Source organism: Chelmon rostratus, chromosome 22, assembly GCF_017976325.1.
Source record: "Chelmon rostratus isolate fCheRos1 chromosome 22, fCheRos1.pri, whole genome shotgun sequence".
In the NCBI taxonomy this organism is placed as follows: Eukaryota; Metazoa; Chordata; class Actinopteri; order Chaetodontiformes; family Chaetodontidae; genus Chelmon; species Chelmon rostratus.
The window spans coordinates 15487743-15507660 of NC_055679.1; the positions used below are offsets into that span (position 1 = coordinate 15487743).

Below are 19918 nucleotides of genomic sequence, written 5' to 3' on the forward strand. Positions count from 1 at the left end.
TTCCCGGCTAAAAAAAAAAAAAAGAAAGCCTATTGATTTTAAAATAATAATAATAGTCGGTCCCTACAGCCCTTTGAGTCGCAGCTTTACCTCGATATCCGTCCAATTTCAGGGATGACTGCAACCGAGCGAGTTTCGGCCTTTTAATCACTAACCTGCGCGATTCTGTAGGCCAAAGTCGTTTTTCAACTATTTTCTCCCAAGGACACCTGGCAGCGACCCTTCAGTTTGCTTCAACGCATGCAGATTCCCTGTCATGCCCGAACCCTCTGTTCGATTCCCATCTCCTACTCGAAATGTCTGGCTGATTAATATTCACTCACACGCTGCTCCCAGGTGGACGACCCGCGGAGAGGCGGGAGTTTCAGGTGCGCCGCTCAATAACGGTTTGTGGATTTGTTTCTCTCTGCAGTTTTTCCTCCTCAAACACCCACAGCAGCCTGTCTGAAGCTGAAAGATTTGAGGTGAACTTGGGTTTTTTGGGGTTTTTTTTGTCCTTCCCAACATTATTCGCACAATTTGTGGCTGAATACAGAACATGTCAAATGGATTTTATTTCCTCTTGAGGTGAAATAATGAATACATTTACAGCTCTTTCACTTTTTTTCTTTGAATGAAATGGCTCGGGACATGAGAGTGAGGAGAAAAAACAATGAATAAGTAACTTAAATCGTTAATTTAAATGTCTGAAACTCATTTCTTTGTAATAACCTGAAAGAAATCCTTCAATATGGGGAGAAAGGTTTACTTTTAAAGCTACCTCATGTTTTGACGAAGAATTAGCAGCTAGCTGGTGAACGTGACGGAGCACTTGGCAGCTAAAGAGCTAGATTTTTCCTCCACGAGCTGGTGGAGACCAAAACGGAGCTAAAAGAGGGTAGATACTGGACTTAGATTTGTTCGGTGACCAGAAACAAGACTCCAGATGTTGCTCTGTGTCTGCTGAATGGGTGAACATGTACTCTCACGAGATGGAATAATTAATAAATTTACAGCTCTTTCTCCTTTTTCTATGAATGAAATGGCTCGGGACATGAGAGCGAGGAGGAAAAACAAAGAGTAAGTCACTCAAATCGTTCATTTAAATGTCTGAAACTCATTTCTACGGTGAGAGAAGTTCACTTTCTAAATTATTCACTTGAAATATTCTACTGTAGCTTGTTGTGACACATTTCAGTTCAGAAACAGGTGAATGTGCATCAGAAATAAGTGTTTTGACTCCGTTCTAGCAGCGAAATCTGTCACAGTTTGAGTAAAAATGAATTTGAAAGCCACGTGTTAGGCTGAACGACTTCTTTTGCAGAATAAAAAAACACAATTTGTTCCCTTCTGCAGGTTCAAACCTGTAAAAAAAAGGAGGCTGTGAGGTTGCACAGCTTCACCAGCAAAGGGTCAAAGCTGAAAATGAAATCAGCGGTCACTCGCTTTCAGCATGTTCCCACTGTTGTCTGTATCTCCTCCACACCTCCCCTTTGATCACTAAATCATTTCTTCATTTCTTTTACAGCAGTAGGTGGGTGTCTGAAATAAGATTTTAGTGCTAAATGATGATTAGAATTTCCCACTTCAGTTCTCCACATGAAGGGGAAAAAAAGCAGCTTATTTCTGATGACTCAACCACGGAAAATAATCACACCTATTCAGTAAAGTCTATTTTTCTTCTTAATGTGGAAGCAGGAGACTTTGTTTTGATGGTGATATTGGTTTCTTTTGATTTAGCTGTCAGTAGAGGGCTCTCATGATCTATCCACAATGGCCCTGACCTCTCATCTGCACTCTGTTGCAGTAACTGTATTTAATGGCACCCACCATCAACGTCCTCTCATGGCAATATTGAACAGAGCTTTTCTCCGCCGCTCGCTGTGTTTTTCTACCTCCAGTAATGGCGGGGATGGCTTCGGCGTTTACCTTACTTCACTGTCAAACACCGCGTGCCTCTTTGTGTCTGGCTGCTCGATGTGCCATTGATCCCCTCGCAGCGATTCTCCTGCTTGGACTGGACTAAATGATATCCATGCCCCTCACGCCTTCTTCACTCTGACCCCCAGTGAAGGTGTTCAAAAGCCTTTTTCTTTTCCCCCGTGCAGCTGTTATATCAGGAGGATGACCTCATCAGCTACACACTGGCCTCTACTGGGTGAAAATAGTTACAGCCTGGAGAAAAGGGAGGCAGAGAGAGGCTAGAGGGGGTTTTGGGGGAGATAATTTCAAAATGTTTTTTGTAGATTGAAGATGTCAGCCGCATTAGGGGTTCATGTTCATGTTGATGTGTAGTTTTGGAGCACGCAGCGGCGCTGAAGTGAGAGTTTCTCCGCTACTCCTTGTGAACTCGCGTGTCTCCTCATCTCCCCAAAACACTCTTTTGGCAGGCTTTGAATTACCTGCTCTCATCCCTGCCTAAATTGTTCAAATATGTTCGAAGTTGATCAAACAGAGAGGCTTTCGCGGAGCCCGGCCGACAGAGCTTCCCCTGTGGGCTGTTGGGGATCAGACATGAAAACGGGGAAAGAACAAAGGCTTGTCGGGACTGTTAAAGACGCCCGGACCAGAGCAGCCCATCAAAATTCATTCAGTGAAACGGGCATGAAATACCCGCCGACTGCAAGAACCTCTCAAACATGTCAAAGCTCCACTTCTGTCTCTCGGAAAATATGGTGTCAAAACAGGGAGATACTCGCATATAAGACACGAAGTCTTTACTTCACTTGCTGTTTGTCTCAGACATAATCATTAAACACATTCTCATGCTCTAACTATGAATACTTACCAAACATTTTGTTATTAGAGTCATTTTAACTGATCTGGGTGTGATGAAGAGGGTTGCTTGGAGTGACGAACCAATCTGAGTGCAAAAAGCTGCAGTTCCTCAAATGGCCACACCGAGTTATTTCCCATAGACCCCCATATTAAACTGTGCCACTTGACAGCAGAAATAAAACATGTTTACAGCCATAGCTAATTTCCCCATTCATGACAACTGTATGAGGGTGAATTTTTATGTAACGCAGTCACTTAAATCATATCAAGGCTTAAAGTTATGCATAATTATGGGCATGGCCGCTCTGAGTGACTACTACCCGCTAGGTTTCAGCAACCAGGCTTCATCGGCCGGCCTCAGCTCCACCCACGCTGCCTATTTTATGTCTCAGCCGGGGGTTTGACGGAGCCAGACACTGAGCTCACAATGTAGTCATGGAGACTGCAGCCATGTTTCATACAGCCTATGTGACAAACACACAGATATGTCAACAGACTCTGCAGTTGCCTTCTTTAAGCTAGTTTTAATGTTTTAATGTTACGTTCTTGCATTAATGAGCGTCGTTTCCAGCTAAAAATCAGATCTACCCACTGCAAACCACCTGGCCAGCACCAAACAGCAGACAAAGTTAGCAACTAGCTGGTGAGCATTTAGCCGCTAAAGAGCAGATGTTTCCTTCACAAGTTGGTGGAGACAAAAACAGAGCTAAAAGAGAGTGGATACAGGACTTAGATTTTTTTCTTTGACCAGAAACATGACTCCGAATGTTGCTCCGTGTCTGCAGGATGTGCAAACAGCCGACTGTTCGCTAACACGTTAGCCAGCTTGTTTCGCTGCTGCCTGAAACTCAACGTTTTGTTTCGTATTATTTATGTTTTTCGTCTTTGGTTTTTCATGTAACAATCATCCATTATAAATTTCAGAGACAAAAGAGGAGTTGCAAGGAAGCAAAGGAGGTAGAGACAGGAATAAGATGGAAGGGCTACACCTCATTATCTGGCTATATCCTCATATTCTGCACAGTCTCTGTGGTTCGGCTGTAATAACCTGTTCCTCTTGTTTCTCTGTGAGAAATGTGGAGAAAATTTCTCGTTGAAACCCTCCAACGACAAAGAGCGACTGCTATTTTTAACTTGTTTACTCCAGTTTGCAATGATAGTGTCACTCAGCTCCTACTCTGCCAGGGTGTGTGCAACCCTCAATGAATCAAACATCGCTTGCGACGCACTATATTCCAGGAGCCAGTGACAGTCTTATTTCCAGCCATCGAGGAAGCAGGGGCAAAGTTATTTACCGAGAATGGTGGACAGAGGAAGATTGGACATCCCAGATCTGTCAAGGACACGACTTTTGGCCGGAGCAAATCCTTCACTTTTATTGCATTGTCTTTGGGGCCATTTGGCACGAGGAGATGGAATTGGGAGGCTAACGTGGCGCATTGCCTTCATCCAGCACTGTCTCCCACTGCTAAGTTTCCTGGACAGAGATGAAGTCCAGTCTATGACCTGCAGAGTCCAATTCTTCACAGAGTGTGGCCTCGCTCTCCAGAGCCAAATGCTGATCTGAGACTAACACTCATTAGAACAATGGGTGTCAAAAAGCAGCAAATAATTGAAGCAATCAGCTATAAAACATCTCTGATACCACCTGGCTAAATGTTAATTGAACACCTGTTTTCCCAAAGAGTCCACACAAATCCTGCCTTAACACCAAACTAAATAAGCATATAAATCACTTTTTTATATGTGATGTTCTTGACTGGAGAGGAGAAAAAAATGGTAGTAATTGGCATGTAATTGGCCTGCAGATCCCAGGAGGCGACCAAACGGTGTGTGTGTGCTGCTTTTTCTGTGTGTTCGAATGAGAGTTGGAGTTTTAAGTGGCGAGCAGTCACCGAGGAGGGCACGTGCATCACCACAGAGATCCACCGCCTGAGGTCCTCTGACGTCAGCTGCAGAGGCTGATGGGAATTCAATACACAGGATCCACACCGCCTAATTTATTCCACAATAAAATGGGCTGCAGCTTGAGTCCCTGCACTTCCATCGACGGCCGGGGGCCGATGAACGTCACCGAAGTTGGCCACAGATTTTTTTTTTTTTTTTTTAGCTCAGGAGGTTTGTGCCAATCGGTTCGAATCTCTTCTCGCGTCTGTGTTACGCAGCTAAAACAAGTGCAGAATAACAGAATACCCTCTGAAGGCTGCCTGCTGCAGTGGACAACAACACAGGACATAAGACAATCCAATATTCCAATAAGCCACATGAACTAAAGGGTGCTGAAACATCCATTCTCGTTATAAAGGTAGCTGCTGCGTGATGTTTCAAAATGCGGCCCGTTGTCCAGCCGAACTCATTTAGTCTTGTTTCTCACACACACGCAGTACTTGCTGATGTCCATCTCACACATCCGTCCAATTCACCATCACCCTGCCTCTGCAGTGAGCTATTTCCAGACCCTCCAGATTTCCTGCGCGCCCGCTGCTGTCATTGTCTACATTCATCTGCACAAAACGCTATCTGCTCCAGCTTTATTTACCAAACCATAAAATGTGGCGATGCAGTGTGTGGCCTGATTTACAAATAAATAAGGGGCCCCATCTCGCTGCGTGGACACATCCAATCATTCCCGTTTAAAATGAAAACACAGCTCAGAGCCGCCGTGCGAGTGCCAGGAGCCCCTCTACGGCACGGGCTGCGCTCAGCTGTGGGGCGGCTGCGGGGTTAGGGGGTAGGCCGAGGGAGGAGGGTGTAAGGTGGAGGGGGTGGAAATAGCTCTCGCCCACAGTCAGAGCTCAGCATTAAACATGACCTTCCAGCTTGCCAGTGAGCATTACAGTCAGAGGAGACATCGAGTCCTGGTGTTCAAACGCTGCGGAGTTCGCCGCCGTCTCTTTGACTTTAATGTGTGTCACAAAAGCCACCGCGGCCACGGTAGTGTCACCCTGCGTGAGAAGACCGTGCAGGTGCCCCGAACTGACACACAGTCGATTCGACAACTCAAGCGCAGAGCCGGTCGTCCCTGCAGAGTGCACGCAGTCTGAAGAGCTGCAGGAGAAGCACAAGTTTGTAAACCGAAGGGTCGAAATGCAGCATTACTTGCACGTATTTAATTAGGTTTTGGACAAATAGTATATCATAAAGACGGTTGATGAATTACAGGAATAAATTGGTGGAGAAATGCTCATAACAAATTAATGCGCGCCAGACATTAAGGACAATGCAATAAAGATGACAAAAAGCCTACTTAGGAATAAAAAAATCTGATCTAAGATATTAGATTTTGAATTAATAGGCCCTCAAGATGGCCCACCATGAGGGTGCAAAGTCGTTTCTGATACCTAAAGTGGAATTTTCCTCCTGAATTAAAGGTGGCTCGGTTATTAAATATCATATTATTAAAGTCAGTTAAGGCAGCAGTCTGATTCGGGAACCTGTGCAGGACCACAGAGACCAGGTTCAGTTCCTGGCAGCAGTGCTTGACCCTGTTTGGGAGTGTTGGGAAGCTGGTGAGGGATCAAGTCCTCACCGCACTGACTTGTCCCTCTTGTTCACTCTACAGCCTCCACAAGCCGAGGGTGGGAGATAGAGGCATCGAGGACGGCCGTGTAGGGCGAACTGGCAGCTCTTTGATTTTCTCTGCATTCCCTGATGATTATGTTTAAAGGTCACTCGGGGTTCAAAATCTTGACTTGCAAGAAAGGATATTTTAATGTGCTTGTTCCGGGTGCAGCCACGGGGACAAGCCTTTGCGCTTTAAAACAGTGTAATACTGCCGTACGTTTTTTCTGCGAGCGCAGAGGTGAACAGCTGGTGTCCGAGGGCGCCTCACGGGACGCTCCCACCTGTTCCTGCGCCCTTCTTCAATGAGAGGAAACGGCGGAATAGCTGGCATGTTGAGAAATAGACTGTGCAGTAAAGACTGACGGTGGCCTCTTCTGCTGCATTAATGCTGCCACTCAATATTTTATGCCTCCACTCTGTCAAAAAGCCCAAAAAGAGGAGGCAACAAAACGAGCGTGGTGTTGAGAGGTGGTGCATAACTGCAACAACCATGGTTCAAGTCCAGAGGGGGCCCTTGTCACATGCCACCTCCCTCTCTGTAAACCATAAAGGCTGACAAGAGGGTACATTCGTCCCGAGAGGCGAATTCATTCATTAAAAAAACACAAACATCTTAGGTGTGAAGCAGCAGCTTGAAATGCCTTCATGTATCACAGTTACTCATGCTCCATTAATTATATAATCTTGTCATGTCCTCATGAATATTTTCAGATAAATGCAGTTAAAGTGCAGCGATTTGCATTTTGTTTGCAGCGATTTACATTTTTGCAGATATCTGCGGCGTTTTAATGGAAACAACGTCAAACATTCTGTCAAAGCCTCAATAGTTCAGGTTTGTGTGTCAGCTGAGTGCAGCCGCCCCCCTCTGGGAACGCCAGTGATGAGCTATAAGGTGGCAGGCGTGTGAAGAGCGGATGTCTCGCGGGTAGAAAGACGCCCCTAACGCCCGACAATGCATCAGGCTGGAGAGGGCGTCGACCGAAACCACTCGGAGGGCTGGACACTGTGAGTTCACATTGTGCTTTTGTCTTCCCTCTCCCCGGTCGCTGCCTTGTACTGTACTGTCCTCGTCGTGTACTGAACAGCATATGAACTGTTGCTTTACCAGCCCCGCTAACATCCCTAAACTCCAGCGGGGGACAGAGGGCAAGGCCGCAGCCCTGGCCTGGTGTTTGCGGTCGGATGGAATGTGAACTCCGGGTGAGAAAAAAGAGGGGAAGTAATAATGAGGCATCCCCCCTCTGCTGGTTGTTTGTTTGGACAGACCGGCTGTCTCACAGCACAAGCTGTGGATGGAATACTAATGGATATGACTAATGATTCTCTCTCGCCTCCCCTCTCTCGCTCCTCCTCCTCCCTTCCCCTCCATGTGAATGAAACTTTCGCAGATCCAACATGCACGATACAGTCACAACTGCAGGGGCAGCTGTGACATGCACGTGCATTTCAAGGTATTTAGGGCAAATAAATAACGCCGGACACGTTTTCTCCCTCGGGGCTTTGTTGAACACACCCCCACCCCTGCTGATCTGGGGTTCTAATCACTTATTGGTGGGCGGACATGAAACCATCCTTGGCTTTTTTGCGACTGTAGAGTGGGCTCGCCTAATCCTCTGCGCATCCATCTGAGGTGTTTAACTTTCCAAATCATACCTTCTGCAGAATGTGGTGCCTCGAGGGAGGAACAGGAAGACATCCCAGAGTTGCAGAAACTCTCCACTGGGCCAGATTAAAACCTGCTGAGATTCAACCAAGGATTAGACACCCCCTTTGGCATTAGGAGGCTGTATAAACTGTTTAAAATTATTTTGGTCTTAAGTATAGAAGATTTGGCCTTCAAGCAGCCTGGTAACCACTGCTTGGCCTAATAAAAAGAGCTGAAAAGAGGGAAAAAGAAGAGATTTTCCGTCTTAAACATATAATTTCATTGAATTAGCTGGAGAGAGTGAGGTTAAAGAAATTGGATGTCTCTTCCATTTGATCACTGCACTTAAAATAGAATTGAATTTCATGATAAACTGTGCAAACCCTTCTAATAAGAGGAGTTTGTCACCGCAGTACAACACTACCATTAGCAATCCAATTAGCAGTGGGATTGGAAAGGAGACACGAAGCGCCAGACGGCGTTCCACAGAGCGGCCCACGATCAATTTGACTTTCCATTCGACATCAGTGGCCACATCACAACAAACCCCTGCATCGCTGTGAGTAAGAGCAGCCGGCGGCCGTGCGTCTGATGCCGTCGTCCTCCCTTTTATAACCTACACGCTCTTTACACCTCGCAAGAATCGAGCTCTCTCTGCAGAGCTGATTATAATATTGCTAATAACTCTGCAGGCCGGGTCGAATCCACTCCCGGCGACGGAGAGGCTCTAAATAAAACGAGACCGCATTGATTGAGACAATAGATTACAGCATTTAGGTGAAGCTTTGGCAGCATATTGGCTGCATGTTATTTAATAGTCCCCTCAGGGTTTTACCTCTGGGCCATTTGGCAAGGTTCTGCAATGGGGAGAAAGTTTTCTAAGTCCATAATGTGGCTTACTTTTATTTCTGCTGCACCTGTTTTCAGAAAGCGCAGGAACAATGGAAGGACGACCAGATGATTGATTAAAAAGGATTTCATTGCACTCATATACTGCTAATTTCCAAATGTCTCCAATATGGTCTTGTTTTTATTTTTATTATAAACACAACTGAAGTCGCCCTGTTGGTCCGACTCTCCTCTTTGTCTCCAGCTTTCTCCTTTTTGCTCTGACGGCACGATGCTTGAGAGAGACATGGTCGTCCCTCAGTTCATTAGAGGAATACAAACACAACCCACTCCCCTGCGCTTCACACTCTGAAGCCTGTACACACACAACCTCGGGGTGAGGGCGCACCCTCAGGACCCGTATTCCCTGTATGACATTTGTTAAAGATACAGAACTGCTGCTACCACTTCGCCGCTCCCATCAACCTCATTTTCTCGGCAGCAAAAGTAACATCTCTGTTCGGCTCGGCAGAAATAAACCCCCGTGCCGGAGCTGCCGTGCATCAAACTGCACAATCAGGAACTTAGTGGCTGTCTGGAGAACGTAGTGCAGCATCTCGCAACTAAACAGCCGGATATTTCCCTCAGGAGTTGCTGAGATGTTGTCTTTAACAGAGCTAAAGGAGAATGAATATTGGACTTGCATGCATCAGTTGGACACAAGCACGGCTCCAAATGAATGCTAATGTTCTCCTTGTAATAAACTGTTAGCCAGCTTTATATGCGTATGTGTCGTCGACTAGGTTTGCACGCACAGAACATTCTGTTTTTTTCCCTTATTCCAAAAAAAAAGACAATATTCCTACGCGGCTGACGACAATGAATATTCCTCACATGTTCACAAACACAGCCTCCCTCTTTCATTTGTTCACCCGCCTGCGAGACTTTTCACCAAAAGCCTGTCGATATCCAAGATTTTCTTGGTGTTTAAAAGTAGGTGTGTTTCTCCTTCCAGCCAGAAGCTTTTCTTTCATGCATGCATCTTGAATGCTGCGTATTTGGAATAACAGTGGAATATTGGTGCGCATTTAAAAGTGTTGTGTTTGTAGGTCGTTGTTCTGCCCACAAGAGGCCAAAAAGCACACCTTGGCTCACTGTTTTTTGAATCAGTGCAACACAGCCGGATATTGTTTGATGTAATTTTACAACTTAAACCGGCAGCTGCTGATTTATTTTCATTCCTGTATGGTAAGAAAAACAATTGGCGGACTCATGTTACATTAAGCATCTCATTAAATTAGATTAATCACAGAGCTGCCTTTGCAATATTTCCATAATGGATGCCTAGAACATGTGAAATGATTAGTGTTGATGTGCAGTGGAATCATAGCAAAAGGGATAAAACTTGCAAATCCATAAATACGATCTTTTAAATCTTAATGTGCCGCAGACCAACACTGAAACCAATCAAACGCATCCAATTAAATGTGTCCAGTCTTACATTGCTGCATGTTTGCTGTCTCACTAGGTGCAGAACTTGTGTTCTTGCAACTGTGGCCTTTGCCCTCTCTTCTGTCAGTCACCTGCTGGCAGGCCTGGGGACAGTTTGCGCATGTTTGTGCACATGTCTGTAAGTTTGTGTGGGCGGCCGCGTGACTGAGCGGGACACTAATGAGCGGATTGATTACAGTGGAAAGCCTCGGGTTATCATTAGCTCTTCGAGGATCAAACACCAGATCAAGCCAGCGGCAGGGCGGAGGGACACAGGCCACAATTAGATGTTTGTTTTTCCACGGGAAAAGTAGAAAATCCTGACGAATTTAAGGAAGGAAAGAAATGAGCACCTTTTTAAAGCTGCAGAGAGAGATGGTGGGTTCTGATCAAAAAGCGACTGAGGGTTTCACGGTGTGCCTCAGCATTAAACAAAAAACCCTGACTCGTGCATATAAACTCATCCACAAAAGGCATTAGTAGCCCCATCAATGGGCTCCCCTGGACAATAGGGACCAACACCACACAAGAGGAACATTCTCTCATCACCGGCTTAGAGGTTCTGCAGACAGCTTTGATTGTCTCGTCCTCGCCTGTAATGAGATAGCTGCTCACCTGACGTCTCCATGAGACCGTCTGCGTTTCCACACATGACAATTAACCCAACAGCCTCGGGTGCCGGCCCCCTCGCCGGCCCCGCTCATCACCACAGCTGAATAATAGATTAAGTGAGATTTCAGTGGCAAGCTCAGGTACTTTAATTGAGAGAACCTCTGCATCGCCTGAAGAGCTGTAGTTAAAGGATAATTCTACTTTTACACAGCTGTTTTTATAGTATTGGGCATCATTTTTTATTATTATTATTTTTTTTATTTTTATCTGCTATTTAATGCTGTACTCTGCACGCACCTTGCGACACAACATCTTCGTAAAAACGAAGTGTGAGAGGGAAAGAACGAGTGATCAGACGATTGGAAAGCTTGTAAACAAGACAATAATTCCACCATTTTAATCTGAGGTAAAATTGAAGCTGGAGGCAATAACCCGTCATTTCATCTGAAAACTGCATATGCACACAAGTACGGCAAGCAAGTCAAAGCTGAACCAGGAAATTCAACTTCGATGGATGCTTAGTTCGGGTAGTTGTTTAAAGGAGCACTCTGCCGCTTTAATGCATCAAATTCAGTTTCCTTGTCACTGGAAATCACCCCTCAGCCTGTGAAAAGAGCTTTAATGTCTTCTTCAGACCTGGAGGAGACGCGGCAAAGTGAGAAAATAACCCTGAAGATGACGGGAAATGGAGTTTTGAAAGGCGCAGGAGTTTACCAGGAAGGGATGCTGACATTGAGTTGCATTATGGGAGGTGTAGGATCCAGTGGTTTTGGAGCTTGTCCCAGGATATCAGAGCTTCTGCTGCTTTCTTATACCTGTGTGACTGTTTCTGTTGGACCTCTTTTAGCCTTTTGAGATAAATAGGAATGGTGGCCAAAACTAAAAAACAAAACCAATAGCGAGCCACGATACGCCAGAATCCAACTCTACTTTCTTGCATCTCCTGCGATATGACGTCTACAACTGGATGCAATGAAGGATAGTTCCTTGACAGGCCTCTCTTCTGGCACCCCTCCCCTCCTCTTTTCTTCTATTCCTCTCTTTATCCTGTCCTCCCTTTCTTTGGAGGCCCTCTGGACCCCATCAAGGCTCAGTCTGTTCATCCCACATGTGAGGGGTCAGTGCGTACCCCACAAGAATAAACCAGCCACTCAATGTGAGGATCTTTGTGTATGTCCTCATCCCCCTACCCTCTTTCTCCCTCTCTCTCTCACTTACTTGTGCCCTATAGACGAGAATTGGCTCCATTCACAGCCCTTCCCTCCCCCCTGGAGCGGACTTCTCAGGGCCCTAACAGCGCAATTCTATGCCTTATTGCTCCGGCTCCTCCATGGAGAACAGCCTCGGCAAAGCATTTGTGAAGACACCGACGGAAATGAACTGGCTTTGTGCTGCTTAGTCTTGACATATAGGCCGGACCACGTGGTGAAGTCTGTGGGGCGAGCGTTTAACAAGAGAAAAGGGCAGAATGTGCAAAATGTCTCTTAAAGGGCCTCCAAGTGGCCATCTTGGAAGGAAAATGCCAGGATCTATTTAGAAATGACGCAGTTTTATGAGTTTGGCCCTGCTGGCTGTCCTCCAGCTTAATCCGCATTGTGTTCTGACTTCCTACGGACCAAAGCTGGTTTCTCAAGCTCATCTCCACCTCATGTTTAATCTCCCCCGGCTCTTTCATTAGGACCACACCATGTGTTGATTCTAAAGAAATGAAGCGGACACCTCATTTCGAGCAAGAATGAGCCGGAGAAGGCTTTTGTCTGCGGCAGGAATGCCCGTAAGACAGAGAGGAGCACTGTTTGGTCTGACTCGGGTTGCTACACCAGTGCTGAAGAAAGCCATGGCAACGCAAGCAGAAGGTCTGCCGGACCACATAGCGCTGATACAATACAGCTGCTCGGGGTTTGTCATTCCAGTCAGGCCTGACCCAAATTACGACATCCTGGGCAAAAGTGGCCCACTTCAACCAGCACACATGCACAGACATGCTTAATTGGGCTCGCGTATATTTGGCTGGCAGCGATAATAAACAAAACATATGGATGTTTGAAGTCTAATCACTGAGGAAACGGCCCTGTTAATGATTTAACACCACAGTCCGTAGCCCATGGCTGCTGGATTATTGGGACTTTCCAATTGTTTACCCAATGTGTCTACAAGCCACTTTTCCATCTGCACTTATAATTCTCAGCAGTTTAAGCTTAATAGTCTTTTATGTTTTCATATGTTTATTATCTCCTATCAACAGCCTCAGGGAAAAATCTGCTTAAAATGGGAAGAGCAACAAAAGAAGCGATTAGGGCCGTGTTTACAGAAGCGTTTTGGTTAAGAATAAAAAAAACCAGTAAAGTATCAGGAAAACTGCACGAATGCAAAACAATGTTTTGATCACCAGAGAAACTTCCACCGAGTTTCTTTTGCAACTTCACCCAAAGTTTTCTCACAGTGAGATTTAAAAAACAATGCGTACACAACAGGGGTTGATATTGACAGCTCTGGAATCACATGAATCCCACCCCCAACATTCACACAGATGCACGCAAACACACACACACACAAACACACACACACCAAGAATAACATCAAAAGTGGCCTTCCTATCGTCCACCAGCTCCGCTGCAAACTTTTCTGCTCGCCTGGCTGCTCAAGTGACCGCCTCGCCATCACATCACACCTATCCCCACACAGGACATGTATCAGTAAGTGTGCGCCCAGGATTAAAATAAAAATCCACTTACTTTGTTTTGGAGGTCTGGTAGTTGTATATCAGAGCTTGAAGAAGTTTCTCTAGACTCTTTTCATCTGCACCTCTGCCCCGCTGCCCTGCCTCTCCAATACTATTTCTCTTTGTGGGCTGAGCATGCGATAGCTGTGTAGTTTTTTTTTTTCCTCTCTCTTTTTTTTGTGTGTGTTGCATGGGGTGAGGGGGAGGGTGGCGGGGTGGGTGTTGAATGCTGGGTTTTTCCCGACTCGTGATCAGGAGCTCATTACCCGCAAGGTCACTCCAGGGACGCCCTGCCTGGCACTCACAGAGACACCGGAGAGAAGATGTGAGATGGACGATGGGAGTGTGGGAGAAAGAGGAAGAGAGAGAGAGAGCAGCTAAGAGCCAAAGTGCCCGGGAGATCCGTGGGGACGAGGGGGGAAAAAGCCCAGACAGATGAGAGAGGCAGGGAGACATATGAACAGCGAGAGAAGGGAGACGGTGAGAGTCACTGATCCAAACGGCAACAGAGGGGCAGAGATTCACAAGCAAACACAACAACAAAATGTGGCTGCAGGAGAGGAGCCCACAGAGTGAGCAAGCTGGGAACAGCAGCCCAGTCAAACACACAGAGTTACATAAAATATCTTGTTGATCCATGGAAAAGTGAGTCCGACCGCAGCGATCAATAGAATATTGACAAGCACCAGCTGGGTACTGGATTGGTTTTTCAGCATTTCATACGGGCCAGAGCTGCAAAAACATGCTTCCCGTGTCGTGTGAATGCCATCTGATCATGGGATGTTGGCTTATGAGTGATGTTCAGTGTTTTTGCCGCCCTTTTGAATGGTTATCTAGCGTTATCGAGCAGCTGTGTGTTCTCGATAAACGAAGAGTTTGATCTCTGTGAGGCTGCATGATTACAGTGAGCGCAGTTAAAGAAATCGCTGCTCTTTCACGATGACGGAGATGAATATTAGGCCTGAAATCTGCAATTATTTCCACCCTCGATTCATCTGATCAATTCACAGATTAAACGTTTAGTTTGAAAGTGTTTCAAAATGGAGAAAGTTTTGCAAGCCCTCAAGAGAACACCTTTGCTCGTTACAGTCAATCGTGCTGTGTGTTAGCCGGCTTGCTAACAATAGCCACTGGCAAGCTATGGTTCAGGCTTGTTTGAAAGGATGGAACTTGGCTCCTTTTAAAACACAATGTCTCATTTTGTCTTTTTACAAGTATTAACAACTTTAGCGTTAGCTTTAAGCTCAATGCTAATGCTAGCACGCCGTTAGAAAGTGATCTTTGCCATGTTTGCCGTTTTTGTTTGTTAGCATGCTAATAATTGCAAATTAGCACTGAGTGCATGTGAGGCTGATGGAAATGTCATGTAGTTCTTCATGCATTAGTCCTAAAAAATTACTGGACAATTACATTTTTGGCCTGATGATGGCGCTGAAGGAAAGTCATCAAAATTATTATATTTCCTCCTCAGTGGGACATTAATGTCAGTCCAAAATTTCCTGACAATTCATCCCAGAGCTGTCAAAACACTACCTAAAACCACAAACGTCAACCTCATGCCGGCTCCCAAGAAAAACAGGAGGATTGCCAAAGTAGGATGCAACATATGAGAACCATGAATATGAATATCTGTACTGTGCAAGTACTGGGTGTTGTACAAATCCATCCAGCAGATGTTGAAATGTTTTTCAGGATAAGTGAAAACCTTGTCTGGATGGTACTACATGAGAAGTCATTAGGAATCATCGTCTGGGGTCATTAGGAATCATCCTCTGGGGACCATGGATGTCGGTAAAAAATTCACGGCAATCCAACTAATAGTAGCAACAATCGGAAAAAATCTTACGTTCATGATGTAATTTAAAGGTGCAATATAAAATTCACAGTTATAATCAGAATTGTTTCCACTGATTCTGCTATGTTGACTACAGTAGCCCAGAATGGACAAACCAAACACTGACTCTAAAGAGGGCCATCGGCATTTGCAGGGGAGGGGGAGACGAGGGGTATTCAGTTGGTTGCAAGCTGCAACCTCAACACTAGATGCCACTAAATCCTACACACCAGACCATAATGAACGTTACACAATTTAAAATAGGTCAGTGTTGACTTTCAGTTTCACACAGGACATGAGGAGTGGTCTGCATGGGTGAAAGTCCTCTGTTTGTTTGACCCATCCACCCACCCCCCACCTCCTTACACTGCGTCACCTGATTACTTTTGCTGATGATTAATCAATATCAAAGTAATCATATTGTCAATAAGTACTTAATTAGTAATTGATTACATTGATTGATTGCATTTTCAAACAACCAACTGGCTAATTGTTTTAGCGTAAACCAAACTCCACGCTGAGTTTGAGTTGCTAATTCATCACCAGAACAAAGGCAGCAAACAGTAAACAAACAGTAACAGTTAACTATTAAATTTAGGCCCCTGTTTTATTTAGATAATTAAACTTGATGCTCGTTTGTATAGCTAATTAATCTACAATCTCTTCAATTTTAGCTGCTATTTGTGGCCACGTATCCTTTTAGAGGGAGTGTGGTAATAAGTTGTAGCCGCTCTCGGGGTGTTTGGAATGGCAGATGGCTGGAGATGACCCTTCAGAGCATCCCCAGCACTCAGCCGCAGCTGGACAAGCCCGGATTGACAGATTACAGCACACGCAATCAATAAAGTGTACCATTAGATCTGTCCACAAAGCCTTGTGCACAATACTGATGTCGGACCGCCACTGTAAACTCCCTGTTGTCCTCACACAGAGAAATGGCCTTATATTTCACCTTATAAGGCTGTCTTTCCTCGCTCGGGTTAGTGATTGAGTGCCTGGCACAAATTCATGCTGTACTAGAAAGAAAATACCTCACAGTGCCAAAAAAGTAGCTCTTCAGCTCATAATTATTAGATAACCCATTTATTGCCAGAGTCTATTGTTAAGGTGCTACTCAAAGCCATCCACAATGTGATTATAATGCACCATTTCAACACTTTAATGGTCATTTTTAGGTGGAAGCACATTTAAAAATCATTAGAGAGTGTGATGGAGACTCAACATTATTAATTCAAAGAGAGGGACAAAACATTAGCATTAATGGGGCCCAATGGTCAACTTTGCTCTTAAAGCTAATACCAAAATCGTCTCATCAGAGCTGTTTTTAAGTCAAGTTTCAATTGGAAGATGAGGGCAAGTCTCAGCTACTTTGCCCTCAAGGATTTGAAACTCGTTGCAAAGTTAAGTCTTCATAGGCAAATAGGAAGTCTCAGAGCGACAACCATTAAAACAACACAGAGTTTCATTTCAAAACTGGATTCAAAGTTGAGAAAAGTTTTTTTTTTTTTTTTTTCTGCAGGGTCGGTAGCTGCTCTGGAGCTTTTGATCATATCACATTATTTTCATCAGCAGGTGGAGTTTGCCCACTTTTTGCGACAGTGCGGATGTTCAAATTACATTTCAGAGCACCTTAAGGAGTTTTTGATGTTGACCTTGAAGCTGCATTCTTGACTTCTTCTTGACAATCTCTCGAGCTCGTCCTCACCATAAAAACATCTGTTGCTGCAAGTAGGCTATTATGGTCCATATTTACATTTATTGTTAGGTGGTGTCCCCTGGTGGCTGCAGTAATTGTGACGGGAGCGAAGGAAGAAGTCAGGTGACGTAGTGTAGAGAGCAAGATGGTCCACATATGGAGGAGGTCTTATTTTCACTTACATAACATCCTTAGGTTACATAACAAACATAGCAGTAACATTTTTAACCCAAAAAATGAGCTTTTCTTAAACCTAAACTATTCACAACATTAACCACAATGGCAACAAAAGAAGAGTTATTGGCAACCAAGTCACTGGAGACATAGTTCCAGCCAATACCTAATTTTACTGATGCAAGTCCAGTTCAAGTCCAAGTCTGAAGTGTAAAAATCTGCTTTTCACCATCACTCTGCAACTTCTTCCAGGTTGATATCAAGCAGGAAGACAGGGAGGTGCAGTAGTGAAGGGTGAGACTTGATGTTGTAAATGGCCGTCGCTCAACTACAGGTATTCAAGCTTCAAGTTCAAAAAGCCCGACAGCTGAAAGCTTGTCTTGAAAGTCACCCGAAAGGTGGCAAGTTGAAAAAAAAATAAAAAGTCGAAATTGCAGTAGGCCAGCCGCAAAATAATGGTTCATTAGTGGGGAGCCTTTAGGCTGTTTGGTGCATCGTCCCAGGAAAGATACATCCTCATCTAAAGTCTAAATTTAAAAGTAGAAATAAAGGCATTCAGTGCACACGTGGCCAAAGGGCATCAAACAGCAATATGTTCTCAGAAGCTCGACAACTAGGGAATGAAAATCACCCCGGCCTCCATTTTCTAGCCTGTTTGTTAATATTAACCTGCTCTTTGGTCCATGCTGATGCTTCCCAACCCTTGGATGCTGTGGTAGCGCTGCCTCTGTGACAGAGCTAACACTGCAGTTAGGCATGTTCAGCATCATGTTGCACTGTTGGGGATTTCAGCCTCAGCCCCAGTGATGGCCAGTAATTAGTATGACTCATACCCCATGCTGATAACGATATAGGCTGCCATTCCGCTGCTGCCGTCTCATATTCGACTCATTAATAATACATTTCATCCATTTGCGCCCCCCTTCAGCCCTCCCGTAAGTGTGCGATATGTTTTAGTGCCATCCACAAGGAGCTTCTCCAGTGATATCATTTCCCTCATTTGATTAAATGAGATATGACAAACGATGAAAAAACGATGCAAAATGATCCTCTCCAGCCTGTTCCGAGAGTTGATTTTCTGTTGCGCGGAGAGCACACAAGGAGCCTCCGAAAACAGTTTACTCAGATATAATAAAGGGCTTTGAGTGAAATATGATCTTTATATTAAATCAAACAGCTCCCTCGTTATTTTTGCTCACTTCAAACCGGCTGCTGTCATTGTGAGCCTGAACAGAGCCGGGGATGAAGTCGCCGTTAAGCCCCACTAACCCTGCTCGCTGAGTCTATGTCCACCGGCGGCCCAATAAGAAGACGGCAGTGACTGGCCCTGTCTGCGGCGAGAGTCTGATGAAACCAAATGAAATCGGCCTGTCGAAGTCAGCCACAGCATTTCTTTCAGACCACGGCTCCAGCGGCTGTGCCTCTCCACCCCATCGTTCCCTGACAAGAAACGCCACAAAGTATCCGCGCAGATGAGAGCGCCGGGAAATGGCAGAAAAGTCATTTTGCACACCTTTTTTTCCTTTAAAGCGAGCATTCAATTTGTGCAACATGTCTGGGAGGCGATGGAGATTGAATTTATGGCTGTGCGAGGAGGAGGGAAAATAGCTGTGTCTCAGAACATCCTCTCAAATCACTCAAAAGTTGTTTAGATATCAGATAATCAGACACAACATATACGACGGGCCCATAATAACACATTCCCAGGTCAAGGGCAGATGTGCACTTTCTTCACTGTTGCCATCCATGTGCGCTTCATTCATCATGTGAAGGCAGCACATGAGGACAAAGCGCAGCAGCAAAATGACTCGACAGTGTGTTTCACGGTTGCACCCCGCCGGGCCACAAGTCATATCGGACGCGGGACAAAACACACGTGCACACACACACACTCAACATCTGTGGGGCCGCGACCGCCATTTAAATCTGTATCCAGCTAAACACTGTATCCAGCTGTCAGCGGTACACCTAATGAAACAAGTCAAGTTTATTTATGTCGACCTTAATCACAAGTTGGTCTCAGAGGGCTCTGCAATCTGCACAGCATACAGCACACTCCATCCTAACACCCTTCAGATACAGAAGTACTTCACTGAATAATAAAAACCTTATATGGAGAAGGGGAGAGACGGACCAGGATATAGCTAGTAGGTGTAGGTATACACAGGTCCACACAGATTTATCAAAATTAATCTATTTTGATCATTAGATTCACTCATGGAGGCAAAGCAAATCTACACAATGAATTTGCCCTGAGTGAAGTCCAATATTCAGCCCGCCCTCACCAGAAAAACAGTCATATGGGTCTTCTGTGCAAGGAGGTTATTATTATGACCCGTTATTAACATTTTTTGTAAGGTGGCGACCCCTAGTGGCCTTTGTAATTATAACAAGAGCAAAGGAGGAAGTCAGGTGACGTGGTGTAAAGAGCAAGAAAGTCCACATATGAAGAACTTTTCACACAGCATTGACTTATGTTGACTTACGTAGCATACTTAAGTTACGTAAAGTACATAACAGTAGCATGTTTAACCAAGTATTCTTGCCTAAACTGTTTCACAATGTTTACTATGTGACGATGAAGATCCAGGACGA

At 45.0% G+C, this 19918-nt stretch overlaps 1 protein-coding gene across 1 annotated transcript in view; it reads right to left on the minus strand.

Moving 5' to 3' along the window:
• Positions 1 to 13722, minus strand: part of ptn (pleiotrophin) — a 41558-nt gene extending 27836 nt beyond the window's left edge. The window contains exon 1 of the mRNA XM_041964144.1: positions 13633 to 13722. The gene's annotated coding sequence lies outside the window, so the exon portion shown is untranslated. The remainder of the gene's footprint in view (positions 1 to 13632) is intronic.
• Between the last annotated feature and the right edge of the window lie 6196 nt (positions 13723 to 19918).